The sequence below is a fragment of the Sapajus apella genome, unplaced genomic scaffold (genome assembly GCF_009761245.1).
Source record: "Sapajus apella isolate SASKATOON/1434 unplaced genomic scaffold, GSC_monkey_1.0 scaffold41, whole genome shotgun sequence".
NCBI lineage: Eukaryota > Metazoa > Chordata > Mammalia > Primates > Cebidae > Sapajus > Sapajus apella.
In genome coordinates this window covers 5,057,591-5,078,759 of record NW_022436981.1, presented here as the reverse complement: position 1 = coordinate 5,078,759, position 21,169 = coordinate 5,057,591, and the positions used below count along the sequence as shown (strand labels likewise).

The following is a 21,169-nucleotide window of genomic DNA, read 5'->3' as shown; positions in this document are numbered from 1 at the left end:
AGCCACTTATCTGGCCCTAAGAGCTTCAGTGAGTAAAGCCAAATTGGCTGGCCAGGCAAATCCTTAAAGTTAAATTATTTTATGTCTTTGATATTTAAAAGTACAGATTGCAGGTCATGCACATTAAAAATATAACAAATATAAAAATTAAAGAGAAATCAAATAACACAAATATATTTATCTTTTCTTGTTTCTTCCTTTCAGAATGTCCCTGTCGACCGTGTTGAAGGGTTTACTATAGCTGATTGATTGTGGGACACTTCTGCATGGTTGCCTATGTGGCAATAATTCCTAAAAATACTGTCTTAAATAAGAAGCTCTGAAATGCATGCCCTTTGCTTATCAAGGTTTTCTTTCCTCCAAGGTACCGATTCTAGTGAGTCCAAACCTAGGCCACGTTCACCATATTTAGTGAACCTGGGTCCAGTTATTATTTTAAATAGTTCTGCTTGGGCTTTGCCTGTTCTTCTGCCCTCACTGAAACTCTGCACCTTCCTGTTCGTTCAGCTGATGTAGCTTTGTCATTTGCTTTTATAATCAACACATTTAGTTTATTCCCTGTTTTTATTTTACATACACAAGGAATGTATAAAACAAGGCCAAATATTTAAGACAACAGTTTTGCTATGGAAAATTCCTGATACAACTTACTGTAAACACTATCGCCTGCCTTCTGTTAAAAGATCATTTTCCAAAGGTGAAATTTTGACTCAAATATAAAATGAACATGTGAAAGATATTTTATTTAACTCATTAATTAATGAAGGGAGTGGTAAAACATTAGAACTTGTTCAAAGGAAAATCCTAAGAGCAGATATATTTATATGGAGACGATCAGGAATGCTGAACTGAATTTGCTGATAGCTACAAAAACTGGCTAATATCCTAACATGTACTAAGATTTAATGTTTGAAATAACCATTTCTATATGGTGGAAAGCAATTATATCTCTACTGGACAAAACTAATGTGCATTTCTGTGGTCAAAAATAAGTTGCATTACTATTAGTTTCTATATCCTTCAGAATTATTAAACATCCAGTCGAAGATCAAATGTATAGACCCCTATAGATTCAGCTCCTCAGCCAAATGTTGTTCGCTAGGACTAGCATGCTGTTGACAGGACACCCAGGCATCTTTTTCTGATTTAAAGCCTTTCACTATTTTCCCTGACACTTCCATTTCCAATGGAAGTAATATCCATTACTTAGGAATCAAATTAAGACTTCACAAAGAAAGTTAAAATGATCAGCTTAATAAATATCTTTGCCTTATTCTAGATAGATGCATATATTAAATGACAATTAAATGCACAAAACCAGGTATTCAGAATCACCCATATTTTGATTACCTTTATAGATATTAGAGTACGGGTCTTGTTACTGCAGCTGGTACTCCAATCATCCAGCCTCACCTGGGGCTTCTCACTCATGTACTGCCCTCATCAACACACAAAGTGACTTCTTGATTCAGGGGAACCATGAAAAGTGACCAGAATATATGCTCAGAAATCCCAGATGTAATATTGTCATGGAAGTGTTCAAAATCATGAAGTAAAAAATGAGTATGTGCAAACACTATGCAGAAGCTAACTGTTGTGTTGCAAGAGCAGTAGTGGCATGCCCCTAGACACTCTCTTGCTTTTTGACTTCTAGAAAATAGAGGCTTGATTCATCAGGGAGCCTGGGAAAGTTCAGGGGAGTCAGGGAGGGTGCACAGAGCCTGCTTGTGGTACACTGCTTCCAGACAAATGCTGACTTCACAGGGGTTTTCCTCCCATCCCCACCACCTTGCTATTTTCTAAGCTTTGGTCCATTCTTGTGCTTCTTTCCACTTCTCCTGTCTTTATCCCTCCTCCTGTATCCCTCCCTCCTCTTTTCCACTTTCCTTTCCACTGCCTCCTCTTTCTTTTTTTTTTTTTATTGCATTTTAGGTTTTGGGGTACATGTGAAGAACATGCAAGATTGTTGCATAGGTACACACATGACAGTGTGATGTGCTGCCTTCCTCCCCATCACCTATATCTGGCATTTCGCCCCATGCTATCTGTCCCCAACTCCCCACGCCCCACTGTCCCTCCCCTATTTCCCCCCAACAGACCCCAGTGTGTAGTGCTCCCCTCCCTGTGTCCATGTGTTCTCATTGTTCAACACCCGTCTATGAGTGAGAACATGCGGTGTTTGATTTTCTGCTCTTGTGTCAGTTTGCTGAGAACGATAGTTTCCAGGTTCATCCATGTCCGTACAAACAGAACCAAAGACAAAAACCACATGATTATCTCAACTGATGCAGAGAAGGCCTTTGACAAAATTCAACAGCCTTTATGCTAAAAACACTGCCCCTTCTTTCTCCCTCTCTCCCCTCACCTCCAACAGCCGTTTCCTTCACCCGTGATCACTTTAGTCCCGTTTCTTGTGGGCAAGTCTAAGACTTCACTTTTTGAATAGAGGTTGTTGCCTACTTATAATAATCTCTGTGAGGCAGCAATACACAGCAAATGACAAACTGCAGCATTTTAATAATATTCAGCAATAGCTCTGCAATATCGCCCACGAAGTGGATCCACTTTGTAAAACTGTAACAACAGTCTTGTGTTTTTCCTCTAAGTCATGTATTTTCCCTTTCCCTAACATGTAATAACTGTAATTTATTTTATTTTATTTTGTAAAGACAGGGTCTCACCCAGGCTGGCCTCAAATTCCTGGGCTCCAGCAATCCTCCCGCCTCAGCTACCCGAGTAGCTGCACCCAAAATAATGTAATTGATGACGCTCCTACTCCTAACATTCAACCCACACAAACCAGACAATGCTGGGTCCTGGATGCTAGGGACAGAATGGTGAAACAGACACAGTCCTTGACCTCACAGAGGGACAACCCAGCAGGAGGTGGAGACAAGCAGGCAGGCTTCCTTGCTTTAGTGTTATGAGAGAAACAAACATGGTTTGCTAGGAAGAGCACCAAAGGGGCCCAGAAATTGGAAAATGCATTCTGAAGGATGTGAGATTCCAGGAATTGGGGTTTGGAGGGGAGGACGTGCTTCATTAGGTGGAGAGAGGTAGGGAAGGAGGGGATGAGAAGGGTCATGGGAAGAGCGCAGTTGAAGGTGGGCTTTGAGGGAAAGTAGGAGAGATCAGCCATTGTGAATTAAAGGGTTTGGCCTTTATCTTTAAGCTCCTGAAAGATTTTAAGCATGAGAATCCTACCATGAAGATTGCATTTGAGAGACATTGCCCTGGTTGCTGGGAGGAGAATGGGTTGGAAATGAGGGAAAAGATGGACAAAGAGGCCACTGTGTGATTTTTAAATCCATGATATGTTTGTGATCTTTGCCTCTTCACACCCATAACCCAGCATCCACCCTCCCCCTCTGCTGCCTTGCGGCAGCTACCATGTGTACTCCGGTTCAAGGACTGACTGTCACCCCACTGAACACAATGGAGGTAGTCCAGGCCTCTCAACAACTCAGCTTGCGAAAATCCACACACCCTGGAATTCCCACTGTCTTTCTACAGCCAGGACGGGCTTGGGAAGTCTAAGACTTGGTGCAGTTGCATAGAGCCCTGTGCTCCGGAGAGTCCCCACACTTGCTTTAATGTTCTGTTTTCCTGAAATTCTTAATTTTTAAATGAGTGGTGTCACATTTTTGTTTTACATGGAACCCCATAAATAATGTACAGAGCTCTACTTCTAGCAACCCATGGATGGTGGCTTCCTGATAATTCTTTAAACTCTAGGGCAAAATGGCCTGAGAACTTTAGGAGTCAGTCCAAGATTAAGAAAGATCAGATTTTTCAAAGACAGAGCTTAGAGGGTCTTTCCTGAGGCTGGGAACAGACTTCCAGGTCCTCTTCTAACCTGCCTCTCATCAGCTCTCTGTAACATGACATCTGGACTTGGGGCCAGATATGCTTCAGCTCAGTGGAAGAGGTGATTCTTGACTTTTGCAGAGTTAAACACTTAGAGAAACTTCAGGAAGAAAGCACTTGGTAAAAGGTAAAGCTAGCCAGCCCAGCCCATCAGCTCCCTATGCGGGGGCCTGCTGTTTTTTTCAGTTCTCAGTGTGTTTACTCTTCTTTCCAGTGGCCAGAGGACAAGTTTCTTGTTTCCTCTAGGGAGCCTGGAGAGAGGCATCAGGCACCAAATACAGGAAATCATGTGCAGAGGATCTCTTATTTATTACAGTCCCCATATAACTTCCCTTCCTCAAGCCCCCGCCCCCACCTCCAGTCATTCAGTGTCTCCCAGCTTCTTCCTGCATCAGAGAACAGAAGGCAGTTCACCTCTGCTCCCGACAGCCTGGGAACCGGCAAGAGCCCCAGCATCTGAAGTCTGGTCTTGTGAAACCCCACCCTCCTCTGGCTGTGTGATTGAATGGGAGGCCCTCAAGTTTCACCTCACCTGAGAGGTTTCTGGGCAGATCTACAGTAAGGTGTTAAATTTTAGGAGCCTGCAAATCACAGAAGAGAAAGGTAGGTAGCTGCATCGTTTTGATTTGTCATGTTAAATGTGAATCCAGCTGCTCTGGAATAGATGTGTATTTACACATGGCTTTTCTAGTGGGCTGCATGCTCTCAACCTGTGTGTCTGGTGGCAATTTACTGATTTACAAGGCTGTGAGGGCCAAATAGTGAGAGGGGACATGACATTTGGATTTATCAAATCTGTGCATCTTTGGATAAAGAATGCAACCAGTATGTAGGTCATGACGGCGATTCTTATTTTCTTTGGAGTGCAAATCTCATTAGAAGTTGCTTTTTTTTTTTGGCTTCTGCATAAGGGGTAATTTTTACTAACTACCTTTCCTTTTTAATAGTGTAGGCTCCTACCATGATTTCTTTGTTATTCCCTTCTGAGTTTTTCAGTTAAAGAAGTACTAGATTTGACAGAGAATTTGCTAATAGAAATGGGAACAGGTGTTCCTAATTTAGAGTGCCTATGTGCTGTAAGTAAAAAGAAAAGAGTACTTTGTTCAGGAATCTGGTGGACTTCCACGTTATTTTCTAGAATTTGCAGTGAAACAGTTGTTATTCTGAGGTTTCCTGAAATTCAACACAAGTAGTGACAGTGCGTATCCAGTAACGGCTCAGAGCCTGTGGTGGTTGCTATCTGCAGGGATGGCACTCACTCCTCAGCTGGGTGCGTGGTCACCACTGGAGCTCAACATGATAGGTCACTAAGACTCAGGGAGCGATCAGGTCTTACTTAGGTAGCACTACACATTTCTCTGGATTTCATTTTTTTGGCCTCTTATGTTTTTATTGTTGCTTCTTGTCTTCACAACCAGCCTTTCCCCTAAGAGAAATAATTTACACAGACTTCACATAATCTCAAACAATTCATTCCTATTTATGAACATTTTCTATTCTTTTCTAGGTTATTTAGTTCCAATGCTCATATTTTCTTACCACTTATGTATTTTACCTCAGTAGTCTCCCTCCATTCTATCTTCTGTACCCTGCTACAGGGCTCTTGGGAATATGCAATTCTAATAATGCCACTCTCAGTTTATATATATGTACACACACATACATATATATGTATACATATATACACACACATATATATATATATACACACATACACCCACATATATAAATACACACACACACACACACACACACACACACACACACACACACATATATATATATATATATATATATATATACACATTCTTTTTTTTCCTGAGACTGAGTCTCACTCTGTTGCCAAGCCTGGAGTGCAGTGGTGCAATTTCGGCTCACTGCAACCTCCACTTTCCGGGTTCAAGTGAATCTTGTGTCTCAGCCTCCCAAGTAGCTGGGACTACAGGCATGCACCACCACACCCGGCTAAATTGTGTATTTTTAGTAGAGATGGGGTCTCACCATGTTACACAGGCTGATCTCAAACTTCTGACCTCAGGTGATCTCCCCACCTTGGCCTCCCAAGGTGCTGGGATTACAGGTGGGAGCCACCACGTCCAACCTCAGTGAAATATTTCTGTTGCACTCTGTTGCTTACAGCCTTGCTACCTAAAGTATAGTCCAAGGATCAGCTGCATCAGGTATCAGTTGGGAGTGATAACTTGGGAACAAATTCTTTATCTCCTTCCCAGACTTCTTGAATCAGCATTCTAATCCCTGAGTAACTCATATGCATATTAAAGTTTGAGAAGCATTCACGTAAGGAGGGTAGAAAAATCAAAATTGGCTTCTTATTGTTCTGCCAGCCTCACCCTCTTACCACCTGACCTCACAACTAAACTAAATGCCTTGCATTTCCCTAATATGTGAATGCTCTAACACCTGCCTATTTCTCTGTGTGCTGTCCTCCTTGCTTGGGTTACCTCTATTCATCTTCCCCACCCAATTGCCCATTAAGGCCTACTTTGTACACCTTCCTTCCCCTCTATCCACCTTCTACTAAGTGGTTCTCAGGTCTGTGATTTTTCTAGTACTCGGTGGAATGTTTTGACATATCCCTAAGCACATTAAATGATGGTTGCTGTATTTATTTTCATTCTCGAGGAGTTATGGGTCTTCTATGTCTAAACACATAGCACTTAGCATAGTTTTGGGCACCTAGCTTCTGCTCAATCAATTTTGTTGAATGAATAAGTGAGAGAATGAATGTGTACATTGTTTGAAAAACCCTAATTAATTATCAGATCAAGATCTATAGTTTGAATCTTCCAAGGATATTTTTAATCCCTATAGCATTTCCCACACTATTCTTTCTGAAATGTTGCTGGATTTATTTACTCGCCAAATATTTTGAGTACTTTCCATGTGCCATGGTTTTTAGAGCATATTTCTTTATGTCTATGTGGTCGCCTCTTTCCTTAAGTGTTCCCCTATCAGTGCCCCTCATTCTTTGCCACTCTAAGTCAGGGACTCACTGAGTACCTTTCATAGGGCAGGCAGTGTGCTATGTAACAGAGATATGATGGCAAACAATACAGATGTGAATCCTGCCTCCAAGCAGGTTTCATCTGGAGGAGTTACTTTTTGTCAACCTCTATGCTACTTCTCTTTATGGAAGTATTAAGGAGAACTGAAATAAACCTAATCCCTAACAAATGCTGGCACATCCAAGTAAAGGCCTTGAGAGCTTGAAGCTTGAAGTCAGTGTGATTCAGTAGAAAGAAAGCTGAACTGTGCTTTGGAACCCCAGATTTAGTCCTGTGCCTGCAACTCTCTTGCCGTGTGACTTTGGGTGGGTCCACAACCTTTCTCTGAATGTTGATGTTTTCAAGTGCTGAACAAGACAGAGAGCTACAGGGGAGAGAATCCCTGATTGCAGAGTGTGCAGACAAGACCATATCCACAGAGCCTCTGCAATGACATTCTCTCCTGCCACAGGGCAATTTGAAAGGCGGTGCTCTATATGTCTCTGAGTCCAACCAGCTCAAAGAGAACCATTTTATTACTATGCCCATGTGTTCAGCCATTGACATTAACATTGTGCTTTGGCGCTTCCCCCAAGAAGACAGTGTGCCCATGACTCCTGGGGAGCAGTGCCCTGAAACTCAGAGGGATCTGCTAGGCATTCATTGTTGGGCATAGAGCTGCTTTGAAGCAGGTAAGATGAGGAGGGAGGAAGGGCCACCATTAAGCAGTCCCTGCTTTCAGAAAGCAGCCAGGAAAAGAGAAGGAAGTAGCTCTACCAAGTGGTGCAGGAAAAATCTAGAAGCAGGTAGACATATAGCCAGTTCCTGACATCATTACTTACTGCAGCACAGCTAAAGGGACTGCCTTTCTGGCTACATTTGATATTTTCCTTTTTCTACCCAAAAATTTGTGTCTTAGCCAGGTTTCACTTAGAATCAAATGTTGGAGAAGGGCATTGTATCATTTTCCCACATATTTTGCACTCCCATAAAGCACATGGGCACTTGGGAGAAAGCAAACAGCCACAACCATCAGGTTTAGGCTGAAGCAAACTGCTGAGGCGCTCTCAAGGGACCGCTGTTTCTGTCTTCCAGCCTTCTTCTCTTCCTCCTCCATTGTCCAGAACTTCCAAATGAGATGCCTCCTGCACCTCTAGAATCTCTTCTTGCTTCCTGTTGCGCCTATTCCTTTCTGTCTCCAGGCTTCTGCTATGCCCGCCTTGTCTACAGCCGCCTTTCAGCAGCTGAATGTTTTCCGCTGGTAATTTCTTAACTACTCACGTTCACTTTAATCTCTGTCAATAAGCACATGTTGCAAAAACAAAAACATGTTAACCTGCATGAGAGGTTTCCAGCGGCCTGCCACAGATCTCAGGCTATATTTGAGATCAGCCTGGACTAGATCTGGCTCAACATTTCTTTTTAATGAGAGGCATGCTGTGGGCTAGAACGAGGAAGACCTGGTTTTTAATCTCCTGTCTTGAACAAGTAATTGCATCTTGCCAAGTCTTTGTTTTGTTTCTTATAGGAGCTAATACTTAGTGCACAAAGTTATAAGATTAATTATCTAAGGTGTCAAATAGATTCCTTTAAAAAAACACCAGGTCTTAAAAGAGGATGTTGGCCAAGAGGGTGAAAATGAGAAAACTGTCATTCACAGAATAGTTGAAGGAACATTTAGGGGACAACCAAAGTCAGAAGTACATCTTGCAGCACATGAGGGCTGCCTTTAAATATTTAAAGGTTGCTCTGTGTGGGAAAAGAGAAGGCCAACAGAAGATCAATGAGTGGAAATTATAGCGTAACAGATTTCAGCTCAATGTGTGGAAGGATTTACCCACCATCAGAATCATCTAAAAATGAGTGAGCTGCCTTGTGGTGTGGTGAACGCCCTGTCCTGGGCAATATTCCAGCACCCTGGAAGACGGAGCAGTGGCCGGGGTGTTCCCAAAGGGATGCCCGCACTGGGTTGAGTCCGGGTAATGACCTCAAAGGTCCCTTCCCGCTCAAAGCTATCAAGAGTCTCGTGATGTCGGTGCAGTGATCCAAGCCACCAAATGAAGTTCTGCAAAAAAATCATCAGGCTAGACAGAGTGAGGATAGCTGACTTTTCACCAGCCAGCCCTACCTATCTGCTGCAATGAGTTTAAAATAGGGTCTTAGTAACAATGGAGTAGGTTGGACTTCCAGGAAAGAGTAAAAAAGAAATGAGAACAATGAGGAGGGAAAAGTTCACTGTAAACCACTCTTCTTGGGTTACTCTTTAACTAAATTGTGGGTTACTTCTTGTGCTGCAGACACATGGCTATTTGATAGAAAACTGCCACATTTTGGTACATTTTCAGTCCAAGTAGAGTCAGGCAAATAACAGCAAGAGTCAGAGCTTTGGCCCTGACTTCTCCTCTAGCTGTAAAATGGAAACACGACTACATGGATATGGGTTCCTGGCCGTTCACAAATCTAATTTTGAAATGTGAAAAAGAAGCTGATTCTACCATCTTCTTAATTTCAATGACTACGAATGGAATATTTGACTTTTGGGGAGAGAAGAGAGCTGGCTGGAACTGCCTGCCTGCTCTGAATCAAGTTCACTGGACTCTGACTTCTACCCATCTTTCCTTTTCTGCTACATGAACCACCTCAAGAGCAGCCTCTCTGCCAAGTAAGGACCTGGAAACTTTTAGAGAGGTGAGACTTTAGCTTAGGTAGGCCCTATACACATCACCAACCACTCCTGGCAGCCCCAGAGCTTTCTGTTAATACTTTATCCTTTGTGGACTCAAAGAACTTGCAGTTCTGGACCCCCATACATTTCTGACCATGCTTGGGCAGCATCTCAGCATACCTTTGCTTTCTTCAATCTCACTTTGAGATCCTGGGGGGAAAATGCAGCAATCCTTTCCATAGAAATAGATATCAGCAAATGCTATGTATTTTCAAACTGAAACAAAGCCGTGATATATTTTATTCTCAAGGCTTACCTAAACTAGCTTTCTTAAAAAGCACTAACTAAAAAAAAAAAAAAAAAAAAAAAAAAAAAATTCTTTGACCTGTAATCAATTGTGCAGGAGAAAATCATAGAAACCCTTGCGGACCAGACCAGTGTGTTTATTTTTAGATGCACATCAGCCTACCCAGCATAGCAAAGCAACTGTCTAACGTCCAAAGCATGGCCCTGGGAATTTCCTCTAACAAGGCTGTGTTTCCGCCCATTGTTAAAGCACAAAGGACAGAAGGAGGCCTGAGTAAAGGCTCATGTTAACCTCACTTAGAGTGAAATCTGGAACCTGTCATCACCTCGGTTGGATCAATGTGGTCTTGCGGACTAGGGTCAAGAGGGACATTGCCCGCCAACTCTGGACAGATGCAAATGAGTAGTCATCCAAAAATATTCCAGAAATCAGTGACGGCAATTCAAAAGTAGTAAAGGGCCAGCTTTCTCTTTGTAGTCAAGGATCTAAATATCATCTGTGCCATGAAGTGGATTCTGGTCCAGACCTGAGACAGGGATGCCATTTGAGGATCTTGGCTCGAATTGCAATTAATAAAGGTATTTTAGGCATATTTTAGTTTAAAAAGGCATAAAGGTGTATACACATGGCCCCAATACACATACACACATACATAGACACACATTCACTAGAGCAAGTATCAGATACCTGAATTGCCCAAAACTTTATTATTTTAGGCAAGTTTCTGATCCTTGATCTATTCATTGATGAAATAGGCATACGAGATCTCACATCCTATTAGTTTAAGGATAAATAACGTACAGTATTACAAATAATTTCACCCAAAATAGACTTTTGCTTAAGTGTTTGCATCTTGATCTTAACCTTGAGCTTCTTACAAGAAACTTCTGTACAAATATTTACTGTCAAGTCTCCAGGGGCTTTTGTTTGTTTTGCTACTACAGAAAAAGGAGGCCAACTTTGTTACTTAATTGGCACACTTTACGAACAGAGCTTTTCATGACTTTGTCAAGCTCTTTCTACTCCTAGAGACGGCCGCTGCATTATTACTCAAAGTTACAATGCTCAGGGTTATGTCTAGGGGTCTCTGTGGAAGATGAAGAGGTGGGTCTCAGGTCTGCACACAACAATCCACACCCATCCTGTCCTGTGTTGAGTCTGTGATCTGCATTCCACAGCCCCATGCCATCCTTTGCCCAGTCAAAGGCATAGGAAGCAAGGGGGACCTGCACGTACAAACACCAGCCCAAGCAGGAACTGGGTTGTTGGCCTCTGCCAGCAGGTGGATGTCCAGGCCCCCGCCAGGTCCACAGATTCAGGAAAATGTGTTGTAGCCCTTTGGTGAGAATGTGAGAATGTTAGTAAAAACGCCTTTATGGATTGTTTTGTTTGCAAATGTTTATTATCAGACACCCCTCAGGGGTTCACAGGGCAGGTTGTGAACGTCCGAAGTGGGGCCTGGGAATTTCCTTCCACAAAGCCTGTGCTTCCTCTCTTTGTTACTTCTTAAAGAACAAGTCGAAGCATTACTAGAGAGCCTTACTTAACCCTTTATCCTGCCCACCGCTTCTTCATTTATATCACAGAAACATCACGCTACCAGCCATCTAAGGAGAAAAAAGGTGTTTGGATTTTGGTTGTGGCGTGCACCGCAGATGTGCATGTATGTGTGCATTTGTGTGCATGTATGTGCATACATTTGTGTGTTAATGGAAAGGAAATATGTAAAGCACAAAAGGTACTGCATTTTAAAAACTTTTCATTTGGTATTATAACACGTACCCAATCATTGGTCAGACCAGAGAAATCTTCTTTCTTTATTGTAATATGAATTCCTGCTAAAAATGATGACTCAATTTCGGTTTCCTGTCCCTAGGAAAGGGCTCTCTTAGAATTATAGTTGCTTTTCACTTTTGGAGTCTACTAATTGGCAAAACTAGGGTATAATGAGTTGAGAGATATTTCAATCAACCGAGAATTATTTATTGAATATCTTCTAAGTGTCTGGACCCTAAGAGAAACCAGAGATTCTGTGCTGCAAAAAAATTCAAGACCATATGATGTATTTATATATAGATACAAACACATAAACTCAATGCATTGCAAGTGAGAGTGCAAAGAAGTCAGATATTTGTATGGTCTAAGGCCAGGAAAGATTAGAAGAGGGACATGGGCCCTCATCCAGCCTAGAACTCTTCAATTATCCCTGGAGACATCTTCATGGTATCTTCACTGTCCTTAAATCTCCAAGCACCAGTGTGGCCAAGTGTGTACACTGTGCACATACACATGTACTCACGTGCACACAAACTCTGCTCTCAGGAAACAGCTGTGCCTTCTTGGAGGATAACTCCATTGGCCTTCTCACCACCTACTCCATGCTAGGATCAGCTTCAATACCCACCTCTTTTGCCCTCCTGTTTTGTCCCAAGGGAAGACAGATCCTTCCCTGCATCCAGAGCTCGAATCTCCCATGTGCCTGCCATCTATTCCCATAGCCCCTCACTAGGCTCCCCTCTTACTGGCCCTTTCCTCTTATCATTTAATTATTCTTAGGTCCTTCTCGTTTTAAAACAATATCAGCAGAAGATCTTTCCACTCCATATTTTTCCTCAGCTGCACTTCCATCTTCATTCCCCCCCCCCCACAAAATTCTTGAAAGGGTTATGGCTATTCATGTCTTCACATCATTACTAAGTATTCACTTTGTGCTCTGTCTCCCCTACCCCAGTGCACCTCAGCAAATGCTTTTGCCAAGATCCTCTATGACCTCTGTATCCTCAAATCCACCTCATTCATTTTCAGCAAGACTTGACACTGTTTTTTACTTCCTCTAGTCTTGTCCCTGCCTTCCAGGACACCAAGGGTCCTGGCTTTCCTCTTTCTTCTCTGGCAGCAACTTCCCAGTTTTTTTTACAGGTTCCTTTCTCTCTGCCATTTCCTCAACTTCCCAATGGCCATAACTGGGGCCACCTCTTCTCCATTCATTTTGTCTCCCTGATGTGGTTCATTCCTCTGCCTGGAGTTATCTTTTCTCCCTTACCTGTTTATATGGTTTGGCTGCATCCCCACCCAAATCGAGGGTGGGCCAGGTAGAGATAATTGAACCCTGAGAGTAGTTTCCCTTAAACTGTTCTCTTGGTAGTAAATACATCTCATGAGATCTGATGGTTTTATAAATGAGAGTTCCCCTGCACAAGCTCTCTTTCCTGCCACTACGTAAGACATGACTTGACTTTGTTCCTCCTCACTTTAGGCCTCCCCAGTCATGTGGACTGTGAGTCCATTAAACCTCTTTCCTTTTTAAATTATCTAGTCTTAGTTATGTCTTTATCAGCAGTGTGATAACAGACTAATACATCCGTCAAATAAACTATCCTCCAAAGCCCATTTTAAATGTCACCAAATTACTTCCGTTTTACAGGTCACCCCATCCCTGTGCAAAACTAATCTCTCTGCTAAGTGCTTTGCAGCACTGTCCCAAGCCTGCTTTACAGTCCCTTTTGTGTTTGAAATCTCAGTAATTGTTCACGTGCTCTTCTTTCCTAGGACATAGGGATGCCATCTTTGTTTTTTTCTTTTTTTTAATAAGAGACAGGGCCTCGCTATGTTGCCCAGGCTGGAGTGCAGTGGCTGTTCACAGGCGCAATACCACTACTGATCAGCACGGGACTTTTGACCTGCTCCGTTTCTGACCTGGGCTGGTTCACCCCTCCTTAGGCAACCTGGTGGTCCCCCGCTCCCGGGAGGTCACCATATTGATGCCGAACTTAGTGCGGACATCCGATCGGCATAGCACACTACAGCCCAGAACTCCTGGGCTCAAGCGGTCCTCCCACCTCAGCCTCCCGAGTAGCTGGGACTACAGGCACGCACCACCATGCTCGGCAAAGTGGTGCCATCTTATTCATCTTTTTACTCCTCGCCCCAGCACAGTACCTGTCACATTAGGTTTTTAATCAGTACTTGATGTAGAGTTAGGAAAGCAAAAGTGTCACTTAAGTGAGTTATCTCTTATTTAAGTAAAATAACATCTTGTACTGTTTCAGGATGGAAGTATTCATTTCATTTTAATATAATTTTTGAAACTTTACTCACATTTAGGCTAGTAGCAAACTTTTATCTTTTCTTAAAATCAAAATCACAATTCTTAACACTTCCTATATGAGTTTGCAATTTCTGTTTAAAAGCAGCAATGAATGACACTTGGATGTCACATTTTATTTAAATCATCACTTAGGGAGAATTTCCAGATGTGTCATGACTGACACTGCATATTCATGCACCTGAGGTGGGGTTGCCATGGTATAGCAGAAGTAATATTTTTCAAGGTCGTTACTTCACTGTGGATGTTGGTGATGCACACATTTTCCACAACTCGCCTGCAGAACTTGTCTACTCTTCCTTCAAAACCACAAAGGTTGATTTACTGACCTGTCTGAAGGGGAACCATGGTGGCCATAGAGAATGAGCCTAAGCACTGAGCCAGGACAGATTCCAACCAATCTCCTGTCTTCCGGAAGTTCATAAGACAGGGATGCATCTTAGGGCACAAGGCCAGAGGCTCACTTAACTCTGGGTGGCAGATGGTATGCTACCTCCTTTGTTGAACTATGAAGAGAAAGTATGTGACCTGCTTTTTATTTTGAAAGATAGCATCCCTTTAAAAATCTCTATTTTGGGTTTTTGTAATAATGGATGTATAATATATTAGTATAAGAGAATGATAATTGACATATAAAATATAACATTTACATGGAGATGCAAAACAGTTTGTGCAAGTGTGGTCTAGAGATCAGCAGTAGATAAACTGGCGGAATACCGAACAAAATGCAGATCTCTGGGCTCTACCTGAACCTATTAAATTGAAACCTGTATGTGTAGGAAGATGGGGGTAGAAGTAAGACAGGGAGCATTGCTGCAAAATCTGCATTTTCCAACCAACACCTTAGAACAGGAGTCCCCAACCCATGGGCCATGGACCAGTGCTGGCCGGTGGCCTCTTAGGAACCAGACCACACAGCAGGACATGTGCCTCAGGCGAGCCAGAATTATTGCCTGAGCTCCACCTCTTGTTGGATCAGTGGTGGCATTCGATTCTCATAGGAGTTTGAACCCTGTTGTGAACTTCACCTGCAAGGGATCTAGGTTGTATGCTCCTTTTGAGAATCTAATGGCTGATGGTCTGAACAGTTTTATCCTGAAATCTCATGCCTCCACTTACCCCGCTTCTCCTGGTTTTCTAGAAAACTTGTCTTTCATGAAACCAATCCCTGTTGCCAAAGAGGATGGGGCCGCTGCCTTAGAAGTACTTGCAAAATATGAGGCACATTTAGTCAGGCATAAAAAACAATGTTTAGAAAATATCTTCCAGCTTTGTTTAGAAAAGTGTTTATACTAGAGGCAGATGGGTCCCTCCCTGCATTTCTCTGGGTAGGTTAATGATTTTGTAGTCCAGGCTCATGTTTGCAGGGACATTCTTCCTGCTGAATTGTACCCTTTGTCTGGACTACGGGTTTGGAACAGAATTCTATATCATTTCGTGCCATCCTTCAAAGCATCTATGTTTAACTTTTCATTTGTTTATGTTTCAGCAGCTTATCTTGAAGCATGATATAGTAGTGGCAAGAGCTGGGTTTGGGATTCAGAGTCTGCCTCAAATTCTTCAATTTGATAGACTTTCAATCTATGTAGGTTTTAAACCAGATTTGGCAAGTTGTTTAACCTTTCTGAGCCTCTTTCTCTAAAGTAGGAGTAGCTAACTAATTCATGGAGTGTTGTGAAAATTAAATGGCATTGTGCATTTTAAAAGCTTGTTAAGAAACACACAGCAGAGACCCTGTGATGGAGGTGGTCCTCAACAAGAGAGCAATTAAAAATAGCAATACTATCATCATTATCAACAACAACAATAAATGTGCTGTGAGAAAGAAAACGTTCACTAGTTTTCCAGCATTAAAATAGTATTCTGCACAAAGTAGGTGCCCAGAAACATTTGTACAGTGAACCTTGTTTGTGAATATGAATACATATATTGGGAAAAGGATAGGATTTACAAAGTGAAAATATGTAACCAAACTGCTGTGTGACTTGAGAGCGAACCTCAGCTGCTCTTGATAAAGCTTAACAAGTTTCTGCAAAAATCATCCATTTTCTCAGAGATGGTCTAAAGTTCTCCTTACTTACTTTAACAGGCAATTACGCCTTATTTTTTGTATGTGTAAGTTTCAATCTGATATAAATTACTAAATCCAGGTTTCTTTTTTTCCTCTTTTCACTTGAGACCACCTTTAGTCAACAATTTCCTGTGACAATTTTCAGGAACATGCAGACTTTATTTATTGTAATGAATTATCCTACATCCTTCAATTATAGGTCTTCAAAAACAAGACTTATAATTGAAGAATTAGTTAATGCCTACAGCCTATTTACTGACATGCACTAGTTCCATTTTTAAACCCAATAACTCAAGCCACCAAAGAAAATTCACACACATGCATGAGTGCATGCATGCACACACACAGACACACACGTGCATATCTCTAATGGTTATGCATGTGGGATCAAATTCTTCAGTTTGCTAGGCTTTCAGTTTATGCAGGTTTTAAACCAGGTTTGGCAAGTTGTTTATCATAGTTTGGCAAGTTGTTTAGTCAGAGCTCACTGCAGCCTCAAATTAGTGGGCTCAAGTGATCCTCCCACCTCAGCCCCACAAAGAGCAAGATTACAGGTGCTTGCCACCAAGCCCAGCTTTTTATTGTTTGTAGAGACAGGGTCTTGCTATGTTGCCCAGGTTGATTTGAAACTCCTGGCTTCAAGGGCTCCTCCCATCTTGACCTTCCAAAGTAATAGGATTAGATATGTGAGCCACTGAGCAGGCCTAGAATTTACATTTTCGTCAAGCTGCCAGAATGTTGGGGGCCCACGTACCACTGCTCTGTCTACTGAGCAGACTCTGGGTGTGAAGCCAAGAACTTAACCAAAACTATTTGGGTGATTCTTAGGTTGTACTAAAATTTGAAATTTCCTGGGAGGAAGAATCACTAATCTCTTTATCTTCTTTGCTGTAAGTGCTCCTTTAACTTTTAAATATTTCTGTAGTTGAAGAAGAAAATCCAACCCAAATAGTCCTGATATTCTGATTCATTTTGGTCTGCAAGGGGTCAAAATATAAGAACCTGTAGGGTTCTTTGGAATTTGGAAAATCAGCCTTTGAAATTTCTCTTTGCAAAACAGGAAGTCACTTGTTGCCCAGAGTAAACACTTGAGTCAAGCATTTGCCTCTTTAGAGGGCTTCAGAGCTGTGGCTTTTTAGCACGTTTTTCTTCATTTTAGAACAGTCTGAATCTGAGTCTTTACAGAATGGGTTATGCATGTGGAAATACGAGATCTGTGTCTTTGAGTGTGGCCAACTGGCTAAGGCTGAAATATATCCTGAGGACTGTTATTTCCATGGTAGATAAGGCATGAGGAGGCTGGGAAATCCAAAATTCTCTCGAACAAAGGAGAATTGGAAGGATGGATAGGGAATAAGAGGCCCTATGTGCTTATTCTTCTTTGCTTACCAAACTCCAACAGAAAGCGACTATCTTCTTTAATGTCGTGGTCACAAACTAAATTTCTCAAAACAAATGTTTAGAAGAAAAAGATTGATGTGAAAAATGCAATAGCAAGTGGCTGAATTAATCTTTAATATGAGTGATGAATCAAGAGTTGTACCCCTTCACCCCAGGTTGTATCAAAATCCATGAATCCCGAGTCCCAAAGCAAGTCCTGCAGAACCTCGCATATAGAAAAAATAAAAGTCAGCCGTTAGTATTGCTGGTTTAGCATCCAAGGAAAATCATATTTTTCAATACGTGTTTGGTTTCAGATACAGAACTACGCATACCAACTGTATGTATTGAAAAAAAATCCACATAAAACTGGGCCTTCGAATTTCAAACTCCTGTTATTCAAAGGTCAACTGTAATTGAATATCATAAGAATATAAGTTATGGGTTTTATAATTATTCTAGTAGTCTCAAGTCCTCTATCTATAGTACTAAAATGCAAATGCCATTGAGAATATCTGGAAGTAGCTGGAAATCCTCATTCATCGAAGTTGATTCAGTTCCATTTACAATCTCTACTACATGCAGAAGCAATGAGCTAAATATATGTTTGAAGATTTTCCAGCAGTACATGTTTCCTCCTTTAGTATAGCAGTAAAATTAATTAGTTGAAGCTCCCCATTCCATATCCTCACAACAAAATTCAGCCTTTAGTGAAAGTCACTTTTGAATTTTGAAACAATGAGTTTGAAGAGAAATTACTAAAAATAATTGAAATTAACAGCGATTGTATAAAAAGGAAGTAAACAAAAAATTGCTTTTATAGAGCCCAAGAGACAATACATTTTAATTAACTTACTCTTTCCCCTCATTTGTTTGATTTTCACACAGGGATTTTACTTGAAGTCACATATGCTTATTTGGTTGCCTACTTATTTACAGTGTCGCCACAAGTCTCTACACTCCTCCCAAACCAGTGCCCTCCCGTTTCCTGTGCCCCTTCACACCTTTGAGCCCACCTTGAGTCCACCTTAAGCTTCAGCTCTGCCTGCCCTCAATCCAGATACCATGAGACTGGCCACTCAACGAACCATGTTAAAGCAAGATTCCTGCCCCAGAGGGTAAAAGAGAACCACTAGTTAAAGGAGTAAGCCATGAGTCCCTGGGACTTTTGCTTTGATATAATCAGAAAAATAGAAAGAAGGAGAAATAAGACAAGTTTTGGGGAGAACTGAGAGCTCTTTGTGAAGGACTCTGTGGTGGAACATGTGTGGTCATCTCTAGATTCGTGGTTTTCAGAATTTGGTTTGCACAAGAGGGTTTGTTAGTGATGAAGACCTTGGGGCTGTACCTCGAAACTCTAGTTGGGGAACTTACAGGGGGAACCCAGAAGTGCTGGTCAGGGGACACCAAAAGAGCTGATTAACCACCTTACCCATGTAAATCATTGCACTAGTGCAGTGATCACTAAGGTGCTGATCCCCACCCACCAAGATGCTCCTTCATCTAGTGGGATAAGGAGGTGGACTCTGAGATTTTAATCGCAAGCTCAAAGGACCACTCACTTCCAGTGGCCTCATTCTACCAGAATCTGTTGGCTTTTTCATAGCAGCCCCAAAGCTTCTCATTCCCATTGGCTTCCAAGATGATTGACAGAGCCAAAAAATACAGAACTAGACAAGTGGTACTTGCCAGTCAACAGTGTTTATCAAGGGTTAGAGGAGTGTGGGAGGAATGTGGTGTTTACCACATTCGGCTCTGATTTGCTGCTTATAAGATGGCAGGTGGTGGGGTCTGAGGCCAGCAGAAAGGAGGGGAAAGGGAGGAGGATGCTGTAGAAGGCACCCAGCATGTTATCATTCTTCTAGCAAAGACTTTTCAGAGGAAACACTGGAATTCGTTCTGCAGGCTTTCCAGAATTAAAGGCTGTACATTTTTCCCAAACACCAAAATTAAACTATAAATCCTGTTTATTCACAAGTTACATGTAATAGAAAACATTTCTGATTATTGATAACTTCAAATCAGTATTCCCACCTTCCTCTTATTAGTACTCTTGCCGTCTGTGGTTTCAGCCACTCATGGTCAACTGGGGTCAGAAAATATTAAATGGAAAATTCCAGAAAAAAAATTGTAAGTTTTAAATTGCATGCATTTCTGAGTACTATGATGAAATCTCATGCTGTTCATTCTGTTTTACCGGGAATGTGAATCATCCCTTTGTCCAGCATATTTCTGTCCATTGGTCACTTAGTAGCATTTTCATTTATCAAATCGACTGCCAATGTATGTATTGCAGAACCTGTGTTCAAGTGACCTTTATCTGACTTAGTCATAGCCCCAAAACACAAGATTAGTGATGCTGGTATATTATATCATTGTTCTATTTTATTGTTAGTTATTGTTGTTAATCTCTTAACTGTGCCTAATTTATCAATTAAAGTTTATCATAGATATGCATGTATAGAAAAAAACATGGTACATATGGGGTTTTGTACTATCGATGATTTCCGGCATCCACTTGGGGCCTTGGAACATATCCCCCTCGGATAAGGGAGACCACTGTGTTGCCTTGCAACTGGAATGGTGACAAATGGTTGGGAGGACGTAGGTACACATTTCAAGGTAGCAGCCACAATTGGCCTGAACTGCTCTGCTTACTAAGATAAGAAAATAGAAGATCCTGTAGTAAACCCAATGGCATGAAATCTGAGACAGTAAGGGGCTGGGAAAAAAATGAGGTAAGTGTCATAAGGGGAATTTCAGTGACATGGAAGGGCTTGATGCCACCCATCAACACACACACACACACACACACACACACACACACACACACACTCTTTATTGCCTGTACCTTGTTTCATGTTCTTCATAACATTTTTGCTCATCAGACGTATAACTCATTTGTTTGATTATTTTCTGTATTTCTGTATCAGTCAAGATCCTGGCAGATAAGAAGTGACATTCTCAAAGGGTAGCAGAATAAGTAAGGGCAGTTAAGTCAACATAGAACTGGCAGCATCGAGCAGCCATAGGTTGCCTCTCATTAAGCAAAGAGGGTCAAGAAGGGTGGGGAGGTAAGGGAGGTGTCAGAGGAACCTGGCAGGGTCTGTGGCTGTGGGGAGGAACAGAACGACTGCCAAAACTGCAGCCTGGCAGGAGGGGAGGGGAGAAAAATGGCTGGCCCTCCTGTGCTTCCACATTACAACCTCCTCCTCCCTCTGGGATGTCCCACTCTACCTACCTTCCCTCATCCTCCCAGAAGACAAGGCACAGCGGAGTGCAGGGTTAGCTCCTTGGGGCACAGAGAAGGGCAAAGATGGGCCCAGAGAGTAAACAGAGGCTAGCCAGCACCTCCTCCAACTAGAGTGCTGACTCCTGGGGACAGTTATTTTTGTTACTTCTTATCCCCAGGGCCTAGAACAGTGTCTGGTGTGTAGATTTTCAACAGATGTTAGGTGATAGAATGAATGCATACATGATTTGGAAAGACAGAGATGTCGAAAGAAGTTTAAAGCAGTTTCTTAGCATGTGTGATGTAAACCCACCTACTCTCACTATTATAGTATGCAATTAGATTTACCCTTTCTCATAATGCTTTCATATGAAGAGATAGTTTGAGGAAAGCAGGTACGGCAGGCAGATCTGGAAGAAAAGACAGGCAAGATACTGCAAGGACCTCTTTTTTTTCCCATTTATTTATTTTATTGCATTTTAGGTTTTGGGGTACATGTGAAGAACATACAAAATTGTTGCATAGGTACACACGTGG

At 41.9% G+C, this 21,169-nt stretch overlaps 1 protein-coding gene across 2 annotated transcripts in view; it reads left to right on the top strand.

Moving 5' to 3' along the window:
• Positions 1 to 4,237: 4,237 nt before the first annotated feature.
• ADGRF5 (adhesion G protein-coupled receptor F5) overlaps positions 4,238 to 21,169 on the top strand; it is a 98,216-nt gene continuing 81,284 nt past the window's right edge. Inside the window, exon 1 of one of the 2 annotated variants that reach the window (XM_032299618.1) lies at positions 4,238 to 4,470. The gene's annotated coding sequence lies outside the window, so the exon portion shown is untranslated. The remainder of the gene's footprint in view (positions 4,471 to 21,169) is intronic. The other variant, XM_032299622.1, reaches the window with a different exon arrangement.